The sequence below is a fragment of the Capra hircus genome, chromosome 17, assembly GCF_001704415.2.
Source record: "Capra hircus breed San Clemente chromosome 17, ASM170441v1, whole genome shotgun sequence".
Lineage (NCBI taxonomy): Eukaryota > Metazoa > Chordata > Mammalia > Artiodactyla > Bovidae > Capra > Capra hircus.
In genome coordinates, this window is record NC_030824.1 from 18778469 (window position 1) to 18799904 (window position 21436).

A 21436-nucleotide genomic window follows, 5' to 3' on the forward strand; every position below is an offset into this window, starting at 1 on the left:
AGTGAAGTGTGTTCTGGGGAAGACGTGTGTCACTGAGGCCAAGAGGGCAAACCCAGGGAGTGGGTGCCCGGGGCTCCTGAGGAGAGGACGAAATGGGAGGTGGAAGGGCTGGACTTCAGCAGGACAAGGCTCCCGGCAGGGTGGTGGGCTGGGGAGGTTCCCCAGAGAATGTGGAAAGAAGGGAGGTCAGGCTCCAGTGGAGGCCCCCTCCACTTTCTACACGAGTCTGGGCAGGGCTGGCCAGGCGAAAAGGGAATATAGGGGACTTCCTGGTGGTCCAGTGACTAGGACTCTGAGCTCCCAATGCAGTGGAGCCTGGGTAAGATCCCTGGTCGGGGGGCTGGATCCCACACGCCACAACTAAAGAGTGTGCATGCTGCAACTAAGATCGAAGATCCTGTGTGTAGCAACTAGGACCCAACGCAGCCAAAATAAACAAGTGTTTAAAAAAAAAGAAAGAAAAGGGAATATGGATGGGAGAGGTCAGGAAGGGACATAGAGGGGACACCAGATCCTGCCCAGCTGATTCCTAAGCACTGTGGGGGGACCTCGAAGGACCACAGGACAAGCCCCAGTCCTTGCTCTTGTTGCCCCTCCCCACCCCGCCCCTCTGTGCATGCTCGTGGCCTCCCTCATTGACCCAGCAGACCTACAACCTGGGAACTGTCAGCCAAGCCTACCATGTGGGGCTGGGGTGCAGAGGGGGTTGTACAGCTTCCACAAATGAAAGAAAGACACCTTACCCCTCCCTCAGCCTCCACCCAGGGGCCGGAGGGGAGGCGGGAAGGCCAGCTCGGTGGTGCGGACGAACAGTGTGTCAGCTGGGGCTGTGGTCTGAGGTCCCTGCCCTTGTCATCAGCTCTCTTCCTCTTCAGGAGACAGTAGTGACCTTGCAGAGGCCTTGGTGGGCAGTGGCGACAATGGCAGGAAGTGCCCCTCCCCGCCAGCTGGGGAGTCAGGAAGGAAGTGACGGACTCCGAGCCTGGGCCCTGGGACCCCGGCTGAGCCCCCACCCCAAGAACTAGCCCCCACCCCGAGAGCTAGAAGCTCTGCTCACCTGCTCAGGACGGCAAACGTCCTCTGCTTTGGGGAGAGGCAGGGCTGAGAGCAGATGCTCTCGCTGCTGGGACCCCCCTCTTAGAGGCAGACCTCCTGTGGGTGGACGGCTCCTGCGTCAGGGCAGCGGACGTAGAATGCGAATGCGGCCAGGCTGAGCTGAGAAGACAACTCCAGCTGCCCCCTGCCCGCCCTCCACCCCACCCCCACCTCCTGGAAGGAAGGGCTCCGGGTTCCTCTGGAGCAAGGAGCTTCTCTAAAAATACACCCTGCTCCTTAAGCCTTTTCCTCCTCCGGCCCCCTGCAGAGGAGACGAGGAGTTGGTCTCCCTCTCAGAAGGGCCATCTCGCTTCACACCACCCCCAGCCTCTTGCCATTCAGGGTCCAGTCGTCTCCACGTCTGACCAGGCCACAAACTCCCAAGAAGAGCTCAAAGGCAGGTAAGGCGTGACCATGATTGTCTCCACTGTCCGGGGGTCCAGGGTAGAGCCCAGAAGGGGGAACCTCAGGATGCTGGAACAGCATATGCAAAGCACAGAGGTGAGAGGGCAGAGCGGGCACTGGGCCAACACCAGGGCAGAAACCCCACAGGGGCAGAGACTGCACAGCTGTGTCTCGGGCACCTGGGATGGTACCCAGTTGTCACTGGGTACTCAGTAAATGTTCACTGGGTAAACAAGAAAAGTTGGAAGAGTTCTTTTTTTTTTAAGATTGTTTTTGATATGGACCATTTTTAAAGTCTTTATTGAATTTGTTACAATATTGCTTCTGTTTTTCTTATTCTTTTTTTTTTCCTGGTTTCTTTTTGGCCATGAGGCATGTGGCATTTTAGTTCCTGAACCGGGGATCAAACCCGCGTCCCCTGCGCTGGAAGACAGAGAGTTAACCACTGGGCCACCAAGGGAGTGCCCCGAGGAGCTCTAAGTGAGGACCTGCAGAGGAGGGGAGGCTGTAAGCCCACCGTTCGCAACACCACGGAACGGTGCGAGGCCATCAGGAAGGATAAGAACCCCCTTTCTGTAGAAGAGGAAATAGGAAGCGAAGGCTCTATGGGAGCCCTCCAACCGACATGAGCTGATGTCAGAGCTCAGGCTGGGCTGTGTGGGCCGAGGAGGGCTCACCAGGCCCCCACCCCCAGCCAGCAGGAGGGCGAGTGGCTGCGGAGAGGCAGAGAGGGCCCCGTGTCCCCATGTCAACTCCTTCCCCAAACGCCCATTTGAGACACCTTGGAGAAAATTCCCGCAAAGCAACAGAACAAAAAATACAACACATACACACAAAAATACAACAATACAGCACTCTCCCTTCTTAGCACTTGGAGGCCTTTACACAGCAACAAAAACGGGTGAGCAATTAGAGGAGACAGCTCATGGTGAAACACGGCAGTGAGTGGGCCCATGGCTGTGGCCTTGTGTGCTGGGCCCCGTGTGCCCAGGGAGCAGAGGAAGCCCAAGAGAGGTGCGGTGGGGAGGGCAGGGGGCTTACCTGGAGCCAGGCCCCCAGCCCATGGGGAAGCCCAGCTGTGTTTGGGAAACCACGTCATGTGCATGGGGTCTAGACTTGGGGTCCAATGCCAAGCTTACCACTGACTAGCTGTGTGACCTTGAGCCAGATACTTGCCCTCTCTGAGCTTTAGCTGCCTCATGTAAAACGGATTGTCAGTATTCTTGCCTGAAAAAAATCCCATAGATGGAGGAGCCTGACAGGCAGGCTCTAGTCCAAAGGGTCGGACATGACTAAGCACGCAGGCAGGCAACGGCCTCTGCACAAGTTACTGTGTGCTTAGCAGAGGCCGTGCGTTTACAACCCATAGCCCAGCCAACACAGCAGAAACCAGAGACTTCAGTGCTCCCATCTTCTCCTCCAGGTTAGTTTCCCCAAATGGGATGTCCCCTCTCTGAGCCCCAAAGCTCAAACCAGCCAATTAGCACACAGGGAGAAGGGTTCATCGATGTTCAGGAAAGGAAAAGGCAACATCACTTCAGCTGCTCTGCCCACCAGAGGCCTTGGGTGTGACAAAAAGGGGACAGAGGGAGGCCGGGCCCTGAGACTCAGGACAGCAATGGGATGAGATGGATCGGAAGCCAGCATGGGGGCTCCTGCGAGAACTCAGGGCAGAAGGAGAGAAAGGGCCAGCCCCTGGGGGATGCGCTACTGGTTCTGACTCCATAGCGGATCCCAGCTCATCACAGCCTCCGGCCTCAGTTTCCTCCAGGGAGGTGGTTACCCGAGAACACTCACACTGTTGTTTCTGTGTTGCCAACCACAACTTGTGAGACACAGCAAACCAGCACCCAGACTGCGTGCTCAGACGCTTCAGTCGTGTACGACTCCTTGTGACCCCATGGACTGTAGTCTGCCAGGCCCCTCTGTCCACAGGATCCTCTAGGCGAGAATACTGGAGTGAGTTGCCAGGTCCTCCTCCAGGGGATCTTCCTGACCCAGGGATCGAACCCATGTCTCTTATGTCTCCTGCACTGGTAGGCGGGTTCTTTACCACTAGCACCACCTGGGAGTCTCACCCTGGAAGCCCCAAAACTCTGGTCCTGTCTCTTTGACTGGGGTGGGGAGGACCAGGCTGAGCCAGGGAGCCAAGAGCAGAGAAGCACCCCCTGGGTGCCCTGTACAAAGGAGAGTAACACAGGCTGCCCCAGGGAAGCCAAAGCTACCACAGACAGAACATCAGTCCTTCCTGCTAGGTGAAGAGGAGTCAATCTCTACAAGACGCACGATCGATGAATATTATCTACCCCATGTGAATCAGCGGAGAAGGCAACGGCACCCCACTCCAGTACTCTTGCCTGGAAAATCCCATGGATGGAGGAGCCTGGTGGGCTGCAGTCCATGGGGTCGCTAGGAGTTGGACACGACTGAGCGACTTCACTTTCACTTTTCACTTTCATGCATTGGAGAAGGAAATGGCAACCCACTCCAGTGTTCTTCCCTGGAGAATCCCAGGGACAGGGGAGTCTGGTGGGCTGCCATCTATGGGGTCGCACAGAGTCGGACATGACTGAAGCGACTTAGCAGCAGCCATCTATGGGGTCGCACAGAGTCGGACACGACTGAAGCGACTTAGCAGCAGCAGCAGCAGCAGCAGCATGTAAATCAGACAAAGTCAGATATTTACAGAAGAGGAAATGGCAGTTGAGCCCCTGCACCCCCAAACTCCACAGCTGGGAGGTGGGGCAGTCCTTACCTGTGGGTCTGCATGGGAAGGCAGTGCCGACGTCCTACTCTCGAGGCCCACAGAAGGGTATCAGGCACCAGGACAGCCTGGCCAGCATCCTGCAGGGAGAAGCCCAGAGGGCGAGGGGGTGAGACACCTGGTCGCTCTGATTGTTCAGAGCCCACTGGGAAATCCACGCGGCCAGGCCTCATCCTGAGTAACGCCAGAGAGATCCAGATGTGACCAGAGGACAGGAGTGGGATGCCTGGCTAAAGGAGTCTTCATTTGACAAAAGGGACTCCTTCCAGGACTTGTTCCTGGAGGCTGATCTGCCCGACACCACCCATGACTCCCTCTGCTTAGGAAGACAGCTCGAGGAACCCAAACCCACATCTCTAGCACATATGGGAAGCCTTCTTGTTTCAGAAGCCCAGCGTGGCGCTCTCAGCCTCAAACCTGAGGCTTTTCACCCATCAACCTTTGGGACTTCGGGACCTCGGGACCTCAGGCTGCAGAGGGGAGGCAGGTGGGAGACGGGGATGCGGAGGGGCGGGACATGACAGCCCGGAGCTCTCGGTCAGCAGTTAGCCAGCATCTTGATGCCTGGGGCAGGGTCATGGTCAGCCTCTTGGGGAGATGCAGATGACTCTCACATTCTAATCAAGTCCCTGAACTTGGGCAGTATGTGGCTGGAGGCCCACCTCCACCAGAGGCCAGAGATGAGCACTCACAACAAAATGAAAAGAGGTGGAGAAACAGATTTCCAGGAAGTCCCGGGGTGCAGTCAGCCTACAAGAGCATAGAACATGCGCAGGCACCATGAAAGCTGCCACCCAACCCAAGGCTCCCCCCAGGACACAAGATGCTCCCCTGAACCATGTGTGCAGCTCAACATGAAACAGAGCAGCACCTCTATGGCCCTTGCCCGCCACACCCCCCACAACCATGCCCACAGCCTGCCTTTTGTCTGTGGAAAAACTTGAGCCAAAGAGTAAGCTTAATCGGAGAAGTGAGAAGATGCAGAAACAAAGGGAAACAGTCAAAGGAGACCAAATAATAATAGTTTAGTCATTAAACATAGTCAAGGACCTTCAGTTCCTCCTCAAGGGCTCTAGGTAACTTTCCCAGCCATGTCCTGGGAGCTGTTTTGCAGACAGAGACCCCCACTAAGTGGAAGAAGTTAACTACACGATGACCAGACACAAGCCAGGACACAAGCTGCCACAATTCCGAGAACTGGCCTCAAAGAGACGGAGACAATCCTGGAACTGACGATTAACTATACTTAAAACAACCAAGATGACCGCTGGTCAGACCGCTGAAGACCAATCTCAAGATGAGCATCAGAGCTGACTCTGCTGTTTCTGCCTGGAGCCCCCTCTCTCCGTCTATAAAAGCTCTTGCCCTCTGATTGTTGGTGCAACGTGGTGGGGGAGGGGAAGTCAGCCTTCGGACAGGTGTACCGCCTCCCCTGAGCCCCGTCTGCTGGCATCCATTTCCTTTCCACCAACCTGGCCTCTCTGCTGGTTCTTGAGCTGCGAGTGGCCAGACCCCACTTCTGGTTACAAAGACGCGTTCTTGTTTGTCTGACATCGGTGCTTCCCGTGCGTGGTGCCCAGGAGGCAGGCAGCAGCCCAGGAGGCCTCCCAGTGACCATGACGGGAAGGCAGAGGCCTTGACCGTTGCAGGAACCCAACTCCAGAGCAACCCTACTCCTGGGGCTGAGGCCAGGCACCAGGGCAACCAGGGACACTCGAGGTAAAAATCAAAGAAGAGGGGGGTTTCGTGGTGCCTCGGAAAAATGAAAGTGATACAGTGCAGAGTGAGGGCACAGACGGTGAGAGTTCAGAGGAGGAAGAGAAGCAAACTAGGGAGGTGGAAAGATAACCAGCACAGTGGTGGGAGGTGCGGCTGCAAACGACAGAGACCGGCTTTTCACACGCCGCCCACCCCACTGCAGTCCCACGCTCCCTCCGGGGGAAGCCTCAGCAAATGCTGTGAATTCCTCTTTGGGACCGGCCCGCAGGGGTTGAGGCTCCTTCTCTGCCCTGCGCTTACATGTGCAACCCCTGACGGACGCAACATCCCAGGTGGCTCAGGTGCCAGTTCCCCTCCCAGACACACTAACTTCGCCACCTCCCCGGCTCCATCCCATCAGAACCCTTGGCTTGCCCTGGCATATGTGCCCTGCCTCTGCAGGACTTCACCTCTGTTCTGCTTCTTAGCTTTCATCACAACACCTCCAACCCCTCTGGGAGATCTGAGCCCATCTCCCCATTTGAGGGGTCAGGAAACCTGCCAAGAGGTTTAGTCAAAGGCAAGCCAGCTTCAGCGCGACTCCCCTCCACGGTGTGCACCTCTCCCAGGATGTCACCTCTTCCATGTGAGAAGGTCAGCTGTGACTCACACGTCCCCTTCCCCCTACCATCCGCTGCAGAAGATCCGAGGGGGCCTGCGAGAAAGGATGCTCACTCTTCACACAGGGGTGCATGGTGGGGAAATGATTTTTCTGACAAAAGAATGCATTTAAAATTCAAAAATTGAATGCAGGGTCAACTTAAAGAGCCAGGCAGCTCCTGGGGGAACAGAGCTCTAGGGGCAGGGGGGCAAAACCACACTGAAATAAAGTAGGAAGATGGTGCGGGAGGACTTGGCTTTCCTCCCATGACCACTCACACAAAAGGCTAAAAGCCAATCAGCCTGCTCCCTTAAGGGGGATGAAGGATCAAAAGAGAACACGATTCCAGGCTGAGACTTGCCGTGTGTTCCGTGCACACCTGTAGCTGTGGTCTTGGGGGGATGGGGGGAAATTCTGGAACTAAATGATGTGTGGTGTGTTGCCGTTTACCAGGAACAAAGGCATTTTATTCCTTTGAGCTCCCTCCCCCAGTGTTATTGAAGTATAACTGACAAATAAAATCATGATATACTTCAAGTGCACTGCCATAAAAAGAATGAAATAAAGCCATTTGCAGCAACATGGATAGACCTAGAGATAATCATACTAAGTGAAGTAAATCAGACAGAGAAAGACAAATATCATGACATTGCTTACAAGTGGAACCTAAAAAGACGACACAAATGAACTTTCCAAATAGACCCACAGATATAGAAATAAGCCTAGGATGACCAAATGGGAAAGGTGGGGGGCCACAGATTAGGAGTTTGGGATTAGCATGTAAACACTGAAAGTGAAAGTCGCTCGGTCGTGTCCGACTCTTTGCGATCCCGTGGACTGTAGCCTGCTGGGGTCCCCATGGAATTCCCTCCATGGAATTCTCCAAGCCAGAATACTGGAGTGGGTAGCTGTTCCTTTCTCCAGGGGCTCTTCCCAACCCAGGAATCAAACCGGGGTCTCCTGCATTGCAGGCAGATTCTTTACCAGCTGAGCTACCAGGGGAAGCCCAGCATATACACACTACTATATATAAAAGGGATAAACAACAAGCACCTACTATGTAGCATGGGGAACTAAAGTCAATATCTTGTAAAAATCTATAATGGAAAAGAATCTTAAAAAGAATATATATGTATATGTATAACTGAATCATCTTGCTATACACCTGAAACCAAGACAACATTGTAAATCAACCATACTTCAATTAAAAATAATAATAAAAAGCGTGCAGTATGATGATCTGATAGACGTATGGACCATGAAAGGATTCTCACCATTGAGTTTATTATTCTATCACCATGTTGGTTTTATTGTTGTTGTTGTTTTGTGATGAGAACACTGAAGTTCTACTCTTTTAGCAAATCTCCCTTAGACAATACTACAGTGTTATCAATTGTAGTCATCATGTTATACATTAGCTCCTCTTCTTTCAGTTTTAAATCTAAATCTTCAATATGCCTCTTCAATGAGTTGGAAAATTTCAAGAGGGTGAAAAAAAGAAAGAAAGAAAGAAAAAAAAATCCATCCTTTGAGAACAGAAGTCAGAATTGCTTTCCTGAAAAATTTGCAGATCCCTAAATGTTTTAGTCGGTGGACATGAATTAGTAAGTGAATCTGTTTCTCTACACAACTGCTATTAATAGAATATCAGTCTCTCTTCATCCCCACTAAATAAATGTCAAACAAACACTTAAAGAATACTGGTTTGATGGGGTGCCAAATGACTAGCTTGCCCAGACGTCCACATGTCTAAAGCTGGCCCTGGTTGAGAGTGTAAGTTCCAAACGAGTGGGTAGCATGGCTGGAGTTAAACACTGTTGTTTCCATCCCCCATTGACATGGAGACCGGGGGAGGCAGGTGGCTGAAGAACGGGCAGAGAGGGATGGATGCAAACAGCAGTGGTACCCAAGCAAGTTGTCCAGGTTGCTGATAACAGGTAGGGGCTGTCCAGCTTTGGATTCCATCTAAAGGCATAGCTCCTGATTTTCTGATTTATGAAGATGTAATTCACATGCCACAAAATTCACCCATTTTTTAAAAAAAGTTCACATGGGACCTTATTTCCCCAAACAGGGACTGAACCCACATTGCCTGCATTGGAAGACAGATTCTTAACCACTGGACCATCAGGGAAGTCCCATGACCCTTCTAATGGGTACAGTTTAGCAGCATTTAGCACATTCGCAAAGTTGTGTGACTGTCACCTCTCTCGAGTTCTGGAACATCTTCATCACACAGCCCAACATTGCCCCCCATCAAGGAAATCCCACGTCTATTAGCAGTCACTCGGCAAATCCCTCCCCTCCAGCCCCTGGCCAGTGCCATCTGCTTCTGTCTCTGCAGATCCGTCTACTCTGGATACTTCGCATGAACTGGATCACACAGTCAGCACGTGGCCTTGTGTGTTGGACTGCCTGCACTTCAAATCATGTTTTCCAGGCGCATTCACATCGCGGCGTGTGTCAGTACTTCATTCCTTTTTTGTGGCTGAACAGCATGGCGTTGTGTGGATCGACGCTCTCTTGTTTATCCATTCATTTGTGAATGGACACTTGGGTTGTTTCCGCTCTGGGGCTATTATGAATTATGCTGCCGAGAACATTCACGTACAAGTTTTTATGTAGACATATGTTTTTGATTCTTTAGGTACAGAGCTAGGAGTTCCTGATTTTTAATAAAATAATTTAAAATGAGTAATACCTTCTGAAAAGATTTCTAAAAAAGGCATGAGAGTGAGTTTCTCTCTTTTTCCTGCCCCCTGGCCCCTGGTTCTTCTCCCCAGGGTCAAGCTAACTCTCCCTGAGAGGCCCAGACACACTGCACAGCCTGCTGCACCTTACAGTCCTCTGGCAGGAGGAGACCTGACGACCAGATGCGGCCGGAATCAGCTTAGTGAGGCTTCGCAGTGGGCACAGGGCCCAGTCTGAGTCCGGTCTCTGCTGTCTGTCAGCAGCCTGGCCCTGGGAATCGGCTTAGCGCCCTGGGCGGACAGGTTTTGACATCTGGCTCTGCCATCTCAAGGCCCTGCGGCCTCAAGCCAGCCGCTTAACTCCTCTGGACTTGGCTTCCTTTTCTGTAGAAGAGCACTCACACTAGGACTTCACTACTGGTCCAGAGGCTGAGGCTCCCTGCTCCCAATGCAGGGGGCCTGGGTTCAAGCCCTAGGAAAGGAACTAGATCTCACATGCTGCAATTAAAGGAAAAAAAAAGATCCCACATGCCGCCACTAAGACCCAGAACAGCCAAATAAATAAATAAGAAATAAAATAAGTATTAAAAAAAAAAAAAAGGCATGCTAACACTACTACCTAGTTCATGCGACCGCCAAGAAGGGTCCATGAGCTCAGGAAGGCAAGTGGTTAGCACCAGACCTGGCACACAGTAGGCACCCAGTGTTTGCTGCCGCTGTAATTACTACAACTACTTACTACACCGTGGTCGACCCCATCCTTGGTCTCCCCATCTGGAAAACGGCAGCAGACACCTCCTGTGCACGGTTATGTGGACTGCACAAGAGCCCAGGGTGGGCTGCCATTGCTTAGCAGCGGGAGCTCCGGGAGAGTCAGGATGGCCACGCTGCATCCCCACATCGCCTGGTCCTGCTCCGGAACCACCCCAAGGAGAGGCCAGGTGTCCCTACTCAGCACCCTCAGCCCTGAATTCTCCACCCTGCCGCCCACAAGTACAGAGAAAGACCCTGCTTCCTGGACCCCCAGCCCTGGAGGGGGAAGGGGGGGCGATGGCTGGGCTTCTTATTTGTCCCTTTCCAGTCACCACCCAGCACCCCTTTCTGGATCCTTCCCTCTGCTTTCTCAACACACTCAACTCTGAACCTGAACATCTCTCTCTGAAGCCCAGACGGGGAGGCAGCAGGGAAACCCTTAGAGACCTTCAAAGTGAAGGGGCCTCGAGTGAGGAAGGATGCATTAGTGGGGCCATTAGGAAGCTGTTAGGGGTGATCTGCTCCCAGCTGGCAGGAGGTGAAACCAAGCCTGCAGAACAAACCCAGGTTGGGGAGGGCAGAGCGGGGAGAGGAGCTGAACAGGGCTGTTTTGGGTGTGCAAAAGTTCACAGGGGAAAACACCCAACACACACACTCACACACACACGCTTAACAGAAAGGAGAAATTCTTAGCCTGCAGCAGTTGGTAGCATTATGTAAAATCCCAAGCCCACAAAAATATCATTTGGATGATAAAAAGTTAAATTTAGCTAAGTACAGAGTGACTAATACTACGAGGGAGGGGCAGCGCCCCCAGTTGCCTGGAGCTGATACAGCTGGCTTTTAGAAACTTTTGACAAGTAACCAGGGCCTGGTGCAGCCCAGAATAACAGATTATGTAATAAGAGGCGCAGCCATTAGCAGTACAGAGCAGACGGCAGGCGCTGCAGCCGCCTGGAGGCAGGGGACCACTGGGGTCTGACTGCAGCTTCTGCCATAGCACCCGACCTCTGGGAGCCCGGGAGATCCAGGGGCATCCGAGAGCGGGGATGCATTAGCATGAGTGGATCCACCTGCCTCTTTTGCCAAGAGCTTCTCCCAGAGTGGCTGTGCTGGATGTTTACCTTGGTGGCCCCTTGTGGGCCAGGGCCCTGGGAAGTCCCTATTCTTTGAATCCAGTCTGGCCCCATGTCCTGTACTGACCAACAGAACGGGGAGAACTGGGGAGACAGGGAGTTACACTGGAATAGAACCTTAAGGAAGGACTGGTTGAGACTCACTGAAGGCAGAGACTCCAGCAAATACTAGCACAGTGTTCACAACAGCACTAGTAACAACAGCAGAAGGCAGGCCACCCTGTCAACAGGTGGATGGATGAGCAAAATGTGATCTATACAAAGGAACAGTATACAGCCCTCAAAAGGAAGGACATCCCGTCACATACGACACCATGGATGAGCCTTGAGGATGTTATGCTGAGTGAAATCAACCAGACAAACAGGACAAATACTCTCTGATTCCATTTATATAAGGCACCCGTAAGAGTCAAGTCCAGAGGGATGGAAAGTAGAAGGGTGGCTGCCAGGTGTTGGCGGAAGGAGGACGGGGAGTTAAGTGCCTAATGGGGATAAATTTTAAGTTTTGCAAGGTGAAAAGGATTCTGTGGGTGGTGAAGATGGTTGCAATGGTATGAATGCACACTGCCACAGATCTTTGTACCTAAACATGGTTAGAGTGTGCACCTGAAACTAACACAATGCTGTTGCTTTTTAATTAATTTATATTGGAGTGTAATTGCTTTACAATGCTGTATTAGTTTCTATTCTACAGCAAAATGAATCAGCTACATGTATACAAATATTCCCTCTTTTTGGTCTTAATTCCCATTTAGGTCACCAGAGAGCACTGAATAGAGTTCCCTCTAGAGTCTCATCCCTCTATAGGCTCATGTGTGTCAATCCCAACTATGCTTCAATTAAAGCAATGGTTAAAGTGATACATGTTACACTATATGTATTTCACTACAATAAAAAAAAATTAGATTTTTTTTTTTTTAAAGAAGAGGATGGAGGAGAAGGAGGAGGCATGGATGTGTCTGTTTGTCCCCTGGGGGAGTGGGCAGCCATCATGTAAGAAGTCCAACTAGCTGGAGATCACTGAGCCAGTCCAGCCATGGGGAGGGGTCATGCACAGAGGAACCAGTGCCTCAACTGACAGTCAAGAGCCTATACCCACCCACCAGCCATGGGAGCTTGGTCATGTGTGGAAACACATCTTCCACCTTGAGTCAAGCCATCACAACTGACATCAGCGGAGCAGAGATGAGCCGTCCCCAGCAAGCCCTGCCCAAATTGCCACCCCATCAACAAATAAATGGTGCTTTCAGCCACTAAGCTAGGGGAGTCCTCTGTTGCAGCAGAACACTGACACAGCAGTCAAGCCCTCTAATGGGTTTGGGGGAAATTTCTGTTATGAAGCTCTTTCACACTCTCACATATGAGTCACTAAGAGAAGTCAGTGCTTGAATGAGTCTGAGGAAAAGACTGATTTTCCACTCCCCAAATCCCAGTGGAATAAACGCTGAAATCAAGCCCTGTGCTAAGATTCAAACAGCTGCTGGGAAGGCTGGGGGATTTCTCCAATGATCCAATGGACTAACCAGGCCATCCATCAGCTGATCAATTCAACATTCTTTTTAAAAGTCATTCTTTTTAAGCCATAAAAAGAATGACTTTGAATGGCCCTGCCCAGAGCAGGGACTTGTACAGTGTGGACAGAGATATTGGTGGAATTCCCTGTGGTGGGTGGGGGTTGGGGAGTGATCCCAGGTGTGGGGGCTGAGAACAGAGTTCTAGCTGGCTGACTCTGGGCAAGTCAGTTCCCCTCTCCGGGCCTCAGTTTCCCCAGCTGTACAGTGAGAAGATTGATGTCCAAAAGCCCTTTCCAGGTATGAAGCAAAGGGACCCCTCCTACACTGTTGGTGGGAATGCAGACTGGCACAGCCACCATGGAGAACAGTGTGGAGGTTCCTTAAGAAACTAAAAATGGAGTTACCGTATGATTCAGCAATTCCACTCCTGGGCATATATCCAGAGGAAGCCATAATTTTAAGATACATGCACCCCAACGTTCACTGCAGCGCTACTTACGATAGCCAAGATGTGGAAGCAACCTAAATGTCCATCGACAGAGGAACGGATAAAGAAGATGTTGTTTATTTTATACAATGGAATACTACTCAGCCATAAAAAGAATGAAATAATGCCATTTGCAACTACACGGACGGACTGAGAGATTATCATACTAAGCGAAGTAAGTCAGACAGAGAAAGACAAACATCACATGACATCACTCATATGTGGAACCTGATTCTTAAAAAAATGACATAAATGAACTTATTTACAAAACAGAAGTAGACTCACAGACTTCAAAAACAAACTTATGGTTACCAAAGGGGAAACCTGATGGGGAGGGATAAATTAGGAGTTTAGGATTAATGTACACACAATACTAAATATTAGACAGATAACTAACAAGGACCTAGTGTTTAGCACAGGGAATTCTTCTCAACACTCTGTAGTCACCTATGTGGGAAAAGAATGTGAAAAAGAATGAATACATGTGTGTGTATATGTATATATAACTGAATTACTTTCCTGTACACCTGAAACTAACAGAACATTGTAAATCAACTATATTCCAATAATTTTTAAAAAAATTATTAATAATAAAAGACTTCTCCATTTGGCTCCAACATTCTGCAACACTGCCGTTTTGGCAGAAGGGAAAGCACACTGAAATAGAATCCAAAACACTGAACAAAGTCCAGTTACCTATGTCTAGTTTACAGGGAGACGCACACACTGGAGTCTTCACTGGAGTCCCCTGGGAGCCGAGGCACTCTTATCTCCGTGTCCTTTGTGAATTTGTTTGTTCCTTCCACAACATTCCCTGTGGAAGTCCGGCTTGATCCAATTTCCTCTTCTGAATTACACTTTAGCTCCCTGGATTCTTAGTGGGGCTGTGTGGTTAGCTCTGTGAATAGAGGGATGTACACCACTCCCCCACCCCCAGGCCTGGCCCCTAAGACACCTCACATGATCCTCTATGCTGAGACTCCTAATTGAGGACAATCTACATGCAAATGAGTTGGAAAAAACAAACTTAGCTGTGGACTTCCTAGTAGGCAAAGCAAAGAGGGCAACAGGCTGACCACAGAGCTCTGCTAACCGAAAAACATATTGCTCATGATAAGAATCTCTGTCTTGGCCAAGAGCTCTGAGAGGAAGGCTCTCCAGGGCCTCTGGGTGAGGAAATCGGTGTCTGGGCAAGAGGGAGCAAGAGGCCAGGCTTGTCCTGAAATCTGTTCCCTCCACGGCAGAGGGGGGATAAGCTTTGGTGGTCCTCCTGTGGCCTGACTGCTGCGTGAGTGTAATTCTTCACCCTTGTTAACGTCAATACTGCAGCAGCATGATAAACATGGAAAATATTTACATACCTGTACCACGGATGGGTTGTTTAGACCATCTGGCTACAGGATGCGGTAAGTATTGTCAAACACATGGCCTGTCTGTAAAGGCTGTGCCTCAGCCCTGGGGAGGCCAGGCTCTGGGGTTCAGGTGGCTTCCCTGGGCCATATCCCCATCATACTCTGGACCACGGGGAACCCGAGAGACCAACTCACATCTCGGCAGGCCTGGACCCACTATCAGCCTCAGGCCATTGCCAGTTGGGAGCAGAGCCCTCAAGCCCCCTCTTCTGCTCCCTCTGGGTAAGCACGTTTGATAACCCCGACACTTCTTTAGCAAGGAACTCTTCAGGACTCAAGTGCTTCCGACAACACTCACTTGGCAAGGACTTCCTGGGTGGTCCAGCGGTTAAGAATCCGCCTGCCAGTCCAGGGGCCACAGGTTTGATCCCTGGTCCTGGGAGATCCCACATGCCTGGGGCAACTGAGCCCATGCACCACAGCTACTGAGCCTGTGCTTGAGAACCCAGTCACGACTACTGAGCCGACATGCTGCCACTACCGAAGCCTGTTCACCAAAGAGCCCATGCTCCACAAGAGAAGCCACCACAATGAGAAGCCCGAGCACCAAAACCGGAGAGCAGTGCCTGCTCCCTGCTACTAGAGGAAGCACGCTTGCAGCAGTGAAGACCCAGCGCAGCCAAAAGTAAATAAATAGATCAATCTTTAAAAAAAGAAAAAAGACTCACTCAGCAAGACCGCCCCAATCCACAGCCACCCCGGGAATGTCTCCAGGGAGTTCACAGGACTGTGGGGAATCCTCAAGAGGCAAACAGCATAATTCGCTTGTGTCTGAAGCAGCTTCTGCCTGAGCTTCGTCTCGCTAGAGAGGCAGGAGACAAGGACGAGGTACCACCGCTCCGGAAGGATGGATGACAGTGAGCTTAAGCTCGCCTCAGGGAGAGTTTCTTCTGCTGAGTTCTGAGATCAGGCTGAATAACGGAGGTTTTTTTCCTCCTGGGTGGACGTTAATTTTTTTCCCTTTTCCTTCTTTTAAATAATTTCAGGTGTGGGGCGGGTTGCTTTATTAATTTTAGTAAGAGCCAAAAAGTTCCCTTCGGAGCTCGTTTTTCAAAGTAGCAATTTTCTTAATGGGACACACGCGTTTGCCGCCCACAGGAGGAGCCGTGTCAGCCTGGCAGTCACAGTGCCCGGTGAACACCTTCCTGACAACTCTGAGTCAAATGGAAACTCGCCGCATCGGCTGCGTGGCCAGCAGCCTGGCCCAACACTCTGACAAGGGCTTTTGCGGGGGGCACGCCTGGAGGGAAGGTCAGCTGTATTTCCGTCCACTACGAACTCACAGCTTTGGGGTCTCTTTTTTTAATTTATTTTTTTGATGTAGACCATCTAAATAGTCTTTCTTGAACTTGCTAGGATATTGCTTCTGTTTTATATTTTGGGTTTTGGGCCACAAGGCATGTGGGATTTTAGCTCCCTGAACAGAGGCAGAACCTGCATCCCCTGCATTGGAAGGTGAAGTCTTAATTAACCACTGGACCACCAGGAAGTATCTAGTCTCTCTTTGTTTCCATTTTTTTTTAAGCTTTTTATTTTGTATTGGAGTATAGCCAGTTAACAGTGTTGTGGCAGTTTCAGGGGAACAATGAAGGGACTGAGCCATATACACGTATCCACTCTCCCCCAAGCTCCCCTCCCATCCAGGCTGCCATATAACATTGAGTAGAATTCCCTGTGCTGTACAGAAGGCCCTTGTTGGTCATTCACTTAAAAGATAGCAGTGTGGACGTGTCCGTCCCAAACTTCCTAACTATCCACCCCCCCCTTTCCCCCAGCAACCATAACTTTGTTCTCTAAGTCTGGGAGTCTCTTTCTGTTTCGTAAGTTCATTTGTATCATTTCTTTTTAGATTCCACATATAACGGATATCATACGATGTTTCTCGTTCTCTGCCTGACCTACTTCATTCCTTAGAGTCTTCTTATCACGAACACCCTCGAAGATTTAAAATGCACCAACCAGAGCGTTCAGGGCCTCGGGTAGCACACGGACGGGGTTCAAGTGCCAGCTGGCCATCTTGCCTCCTGGAATCTGGATTTTGACTGTGAAATGAGGGTTAGCGACACAGCTAGAAGCCGCTTCCTGCTCTGAGAGTCATGAGCTGGTTCTGCAGTGACTGGGCAAGTAGGGGACTCTGTGGCCATGGAATCAATAGAGTGTCACAGTCTTTCTAAGGACTGGCACTCTGTCTGTGCAAACAGGGTGAGGACCACAAACCCCACATGTGGAGAGATGAAAAAGTCAGAGCCTAAGGCCAGACACGGCCTGAGGCTCAGGGGGTTGCCACCGTGCTCCAGGAGAGCAAGCCCATGTGCACATTCCACACTCTCTAAAGGCACAGACCAGCATGCCAGGCGGCTTGACGATACAGAGTTGGTACAACCGTTCTCACTGGCAGCACCCCGCGCACCCAGCGAGGCCGGTGTCCATGCACAAGGCTCAGTGCCTCTCTGGTAGGCACTTCCGATCCCTCAAGCCCCAGCAGAGATGTCTGCTCAGAGCCACCAAGCAGTTTCAGACTCCTGTTCCACTCACTGGCTTGCAGACAGAGCTGGGCAAAGGCTCTTTTTCTGAAGTGAGCTGCTGGGGACACGGACATACGGTGACAAAGACCACACCCAAGTCGCTGCTTGCTTCATTCTCACTGGGCTCAACAAACATCCCGGGACAGAACTTCCCTGGTGGTCCAGAGGTTAAGACTCTGTGCCTCCATTGCAGGGGGCACAGGTTCGATCCCTGGTACAGAATGTGGCCAAAAAAACCCCAAAGCATTTAACAGCAAGCCAGCAACAGGCTTCTTTTGTTTAAATGCAAAAATATAAGATGGCCAAGAGTGGGCCCAGCACCTCAGAACAGGGGGTGGCCTGGGGGAGTGGGTTAGCCCCAGGCCTCCCAAGTCAGAGTGAGGATCTTCTCCAGATGGAGGAACCCCGGCCAGCCCAATCTGAGCTCCTATGTCTCCAGCTCTCAAGGCCTCCTGCCCCAGCTCCCACACCCCAGCAGACAGGCCAGCACTAGGCACCACTAGGCCCCCTCCAGCTCAAGGTGAAATGAGAACTGCACGGTCAATGGAGCAAGCCATAATAAAAGCTCTGTTTATTCTCTTTTTATTCTTAGATTAGATCTTTCCTATTTCTTAGTGTCCTTTAGTTCATGAGAAGATGGCTACGGGGAATTACATCTTTCCTCTGTGTGTGGTTAATTATTCATAACATAAATTTTAACATTTTTAAGCGTTTTTAAGTGTGCAACGGCATTAAGCACATTCATAGTGCTGGGCAACTAGCATCACCACCTGTTTCCAGAATCTTCTCATCCCCCCAAACAGAAACCCTATAATCATTCAACACTAACTCCACAGGCCCCCTTTTCCCCAACCCCAGGTAATGTCTGTGAATGGTACCTCTTTAAAAATAATGTTATTACTTGGCAACATTATCTTGTAATTAAAAAAAAATGATTTGTTTATTTGTCTCATCGGATCTCAGTTGTGGCGTGCAAGGTCTTTCGTTGCAGCGCATGGACTCTCTAATTGTGGCACACAGGCTTAGCTGCCACGTGGGATCCTAGTTCCCCAACCAGGGGGTTGAACCCTCATCCCCTGCCTTGCAAATTGAAGTCTTAACCCCTGAACCACCAGGGAAGTCCCTTATATTGTAACTTTAAAGCTCCTGGTGCTTCTCAGCTACTTGATGATAGATGAGTCGACAGAGGGGGCCCTGAACAGCTTCTGTCCCCCAACCCCACCAGGAAGGAAACTTACAGGCCACAGTCTGTCTGGAGGAATCACAGGCTCCCCCACTGCCATGCTTGAGTGGACATCTAATGGGAGCCGGCTGGCCAGGAACTCTGCTAGACTTGCCCTTTGCGGTAGAAAGGCTTTCACCCAATTTTCTCCAGATTTTCATTTTACTTAAAAGCTCTTCCTTGCTTGGGGTTTTGAGGTTAAAAACCACTGTCTCTTGCTCCCACGCTGTAAGTTGGAGTGTCAATTGGTCCTACCTTTATGGAGAGCAATTGAGCAGTAGCTATAGAAAATAAAAGGCAAACACTCCTTGACCCAGTAATTCTACTTCGGGAAAATTTATTCTGCAGATTTGAAAGCCTATTTGCATTAAAACCTACGAACCAGGAGACTCACTGAGGCGGTTTGCTCTTCCTTGGTTACAATGCAAAACTCCATGGATGGGGAGTTGGTTTAAGAAACGAAGATGCATCCAGTAGCCAAATAACGAGCCCATCGTTAAAAAGCTCCAGGCATGGGACTTCCCTGGTGGTCCAGTGGTTAAGACCCCGTGCTTCCACTGCAGAGGGCAGTTCCATCCCTCGTCGGGGAACTAAGGTCTTGCATGAGGCAAGGGTGAGGCCAAAAAATAGAAGGGAAACAAAAACGTCCTGGACAGCCTAAATTAACCAACAGAGGAGGACCGCCAGATGTCTGAATTGTTAAGTCAAAACAGCAGGTGCATAGGGAGGCAGTCATTTGTGGTTTTCTGAAGTAATATACACTCATATATGCAGAGCATCTTTCCGAAAGATACACGCACCGGGGGACTACAGACAGGAAGCAAAGAAGACTTACGTTTACCTCTCAGCCCTTTGACATTGGGTACCAAGTACTGAATATACTGTATTACTTATCCAAACAATATTTTTCATACCAAGTATGGTCTTTATTTATTATTTTGTTATTGGACTACTTTATTGGAAACTATGAATTTGTAAGTTCTATAAATCAAGGAATGTATCTAATTTATCTTCTTTCTTCTAGTTTTTTATGTTTAAGATGCACAGCATAGTGACTTGATCTAGTTTATTTAACACCTTGCCAATGTCTGGGATAACATCATGTACAACTTTTTGTGTTATAGTAATTTTTTGAAGACATGAAAGAATGACTGAGTAAACAGTGAGTGAAGAAAAGTAGTGGAGGGGCTTCCCTGACGATCCAAGGGGTAAGACTTTGCCTTCCACTCCAGGGGAGTGGGGTTGGGGAGCTTAGATCCCACGTCTCGAGCCCAAAACACCAAAACATAAAACACAAGAAATACTGTGACAAACTCAATAAAGACTTTAAAAAATGGTCCACATCCCCAAAACTTAAAAAAACATACTTCAATATAAAATTTTAAAAATGAAAAAAGAATTTATTAAAAAAAAAAAAGGTTTGGAAAACTAAGTCATATTCTTTAAATACTAGAAAACCATGAGTCTTGAGTTGCCAGGAAAGGAAGAGATTGAGGGGAGGCAGGAAGTGACCGACTGTGGCGATTGAGGTAGAAAAATCAGACTTGGTAATTTCAAAGGAAGATAAACACCACTGAGAGGGCAGTAACATTGGTACTAAAAGTGTAAGTGGGGACTTCTCTGGTGGCCCAGAGGCTAAGAGTCCCAGCTTCCAATGCAGGGTGCCAGGGTTTCATCCCTGATCAGGGAACTAGACCGACCCCACGTGCTGCAAATAAGACTTGGCAAAGTCAAATACATAAAATTGTTTTTAAATATGTTTAATTGAACAAGAGTTTTTAAATTTTTAATTTTAATAACTATTTTAATTTTTTAAAGTCAACATTTAGTGTTTCTTTTGGAACAGTAGAATGCAAAAAAAAAAAAAAAAGCAGGTAGTCCAAATGATTTTAAAATACATTTTTTTGGAAACCACATTATATCTACCTTTTAATCCTGTGAACCACATATTCCTAAAGAATTGGAAAGTATATCAAGAAACCAACCCTCTCCAGCAAGCTGGTTCCCAGGTTTGAGAGCTCTCCAGGGATCAGTACATACATACCAAGCTCGGGAGCACTTGCCCGTGATCCTCCATGATCCAGTCTGCAGGCCAGCAGCAACCCTGACCATTGAGAAGGGGGCTGACCAGCAAGGCCCCTAGGCTTCAAGGAACAAACTTCCACAAAGCTCGAGGCCCTCAGTCCTCGGAAAGTTATATTCGCCCTCTTGGCCGCTCAAACAAACAACAGTGGCTAAAATAAGGCAAAAGATTAACAGTGGCAAAACCACACTGAGGAGAGGAAAGGAAAAGAAACAGGAAGGAGGGAAGGCTACCTTAAAAGGAATTGAGAGAGCCCGGGGTTCAGTCCGAGGGCCGTCTGGCAGGCATGCCCCCATCCAGCTCTTCCAAGGCCCCCCAGGACAGCCGGGTTCATGACACCCAAACTTCATCTGCATCTTGGTAGCTCCAGCCAGTTGGATGACTCACCCATCCCTGAAAGACTGAGTTACACCGAGGGCTCGCTGTTTATTCAGAGAGAGACAAGAAATGCCTTGGAGAAAGAGCAGGATCATCACCAGGGAAACATGAAGGATGCCTCAGTCCCCAACAAACTGGTTCATCCAGTGTCCTTGAGCTGGTTTATTTAATTTTATCCATTGATTTATGGCTGTGCTGGGTCTTCACTGCTGTGCCCGGGCTTTCTCCAGCCGCAGTGGGCAGGGGTTACTCTTCGTTGTGGTGCTCAGGCTTCTCATCGCAGTGGTGTCTCTTGTTACCGAGCACGGGTTCTAAAGCGTGGGCTTCAGTAGCTGTGGGACATGGGCTTAGTTGCTCCACAGCATGTGGAATCTTCCTGGACCAGGGGTTGAACTGGTGTCCCCTGCAATGGCAGGAGAATTCTTAACCATTAGTCCACTAGGGAAGGCATCATTTTTTTTTTTAACTTGGCCACCATATCATCTTATTACTTCTAAATATTGTATCTACTTTGACCCCTAAACTGTATCCATCTCGAAGCATCAATTTTGCAACCTTGTTTCTCAGTGTTCTGTTCAGCATCTTTCCTAGCCCATCGCACTGGCTTCACTCT

General features: G+C 49.9%; 1 protein-coding gene and 1 long non-coding RNA gene across 4 annotated transcripts in view; one reads left to right on the forward strand and one right to left on the reverse strand.

Annotated features, from left to right (window-relative positions):
• The window catches only part of PITPNM2 (phosphatidylinositol transfer protein membrane associated 2), a 158666-nt gene that overhangs the window by 115493 nt on the left and 21737 nt on the right, over positions 1–21436 (reverse strand). For all 3 annotated transcript variants that reach the window (XM_018061340.1, XM_018061339.1, XM_018061337.1), the window contains exon 2: positions 4256–4344. The gene's annotated coding sequence lies outside the window, so the exon portion shown is untranslated. The remainder of the gene's footprint in view (positions 1–4255; positions 4345–21436) is intronic.
• On the forward strand, positions 1064–9317 carry LOC108637876. Its single transcript, XR_001919389.1, has 2 exons — positions 1064–1496; positions 8968–9317. It is a non-coding gene; the product is annotated as an uncharacterized LOC108637876 (long non-coding RNA).